This window comes from Pundamilia nyererei, unplaced genomic scaffold (assembly GCF_000239375.1).
Source record: "Pundamilia nyererei isolate P.nyererei 1_Seehausen unplaced genomic scaffold, PunNye1.0 scaffold00229, whole genome shotgun sequence".
In the NCBI taxonomy this organism is placed as follows: domain Eukaryota; kingdom Metazoa; phylum Chordata; class Actinopteri; order Cichliformes; family Cichlidae; genus Pundamilia; species Pundamilia nyererei.
Genome location: NW_005187630.1, coordinates 625,467 through 627,104, shown reverse-complemented (window position 1 = coordinate 627,104; position 1,638 = coordinate 625,467).

Here is a 1,638-nt window from a genome sequence, read left to right as displayed (position 1 = left end):
AGGTGACATGAAGGGAAGTTATGAACCGTTTCTGAGAGACAAATAACACCAGGATCCTTTTCTAAGTAGCTGACAGCTGGTAACTGTGCAGGGGCGGGTCTAGCAAAGTGTTGCCAGGGGGCCAGGTAGGGTATTAACAGGGAGAGGGGGGCACAAAGAAATACTTTTCTTTGTTATTCTCATTTAAAATATCTCGCTTTTAATAAATAATTAATTCTAAATCTTAAAACCAAAGTGGTCATATGATATAAAATGTATAGAAATCATATATACCAACAAGAGCGTGTACATTACTGTCACAACAGCATTTGTTTTCATTCAAAGGCTTTATGGCTTTTCCTATAATACTTTGTGGACTGGTCTCTAGTCAAAATGCCCGGGCCGATTTTTTTGTCCCAGTCGAGGCCTGCAGGGAGGGTTTGGTGCACAGCTGCCAACTGGTCAGGCAATTCACATCATTACTCTGTTTCTAAGCCTGTGTGACTGAGGCCTAATCAGTTTGTAACATACAAATGAAGCACTCAAAATAATTAGCCACTTCTACACTACAAATATGTAACATTGCAGTTTTATAAGCCCTGCTGTGGATACTGATATTTTTTAAAGGAATACCAGGCTCATTCTTAAAGATATTGCTTTTTGTCCAACTAAATTTGGCCAGTGGGTCATTTCAAGTTGACTTCTGAGAGATATAAACCATTAACTGTGCCTGTGTGATGATAACGTATAAAGTATAGGAATGTAAACCCAGGAGGAAACACCTTAAATAACAACAACATATAATAGGAACATAAAGTCAACCCATTCTGTAAGTTGAAAAGAGCACTGCCAAAATATCATTTTATCTGTCATATGCATTATGCTCTTTCAGTAGTGTATTGTCACATTAAATACAAAGTTTCAAATACTGACGTCAGTGTACCTACAACTAATTCCTGTGAGCCAAAAGGTCAGAGGTCAGCTCTGTTACGCCTTGACAGAATGAGGATATCCGTGTGCCACACCCACCTGCCGTTCAAGCCTCCACTTTGCTTGGTGTAGCCAATCATAAGAAAGGTGCCTTAAGCGAAAAGGAGTCCACAAATTAAATTAAAAAACTAAAAATAAATAAAGAGCAGAAAGACATGCGCAGAACATGTTCCCATTAATTTGTCGTTTTGCTTTAAAGTGCAACTTTTTAAACTTTTCCTGTGAAATCCTGTCAAGTAAATGTATTTAAAAACGACAAAGGTTGATCAAGGTGCTGCACATAGAGCAACAACCAGGTTTTTGTAACGCTACTACTTCCACATTTAATAACTTCAGATAACGTGCAGGAGTGAAGTTACAGGATAGATCACGTGACAGCGTAACCTGAGCACAGGTGCGCTGAATGTTCCGTTATTCGCCCACCATCACTCATACTTCGCTTCCAGCTTCTCTCAAATGCAACAGGCCAACATTTAGACTATTTCACAGTCTGCGCACTAATACCGCATTGGACATTATGCGCTTGTTTTTTGCGCGTTGCGAGTGGTTACCTTTATGGCGAGCAGACAGCCTCCTTTCCGTCCTCAGTCGTAAAGCTAATCAGCTAGAAGCCCGCAAAAAGGAGACAAAGGAAGTTAAAATTAAACCCAACTGCAGAACATAACTGAG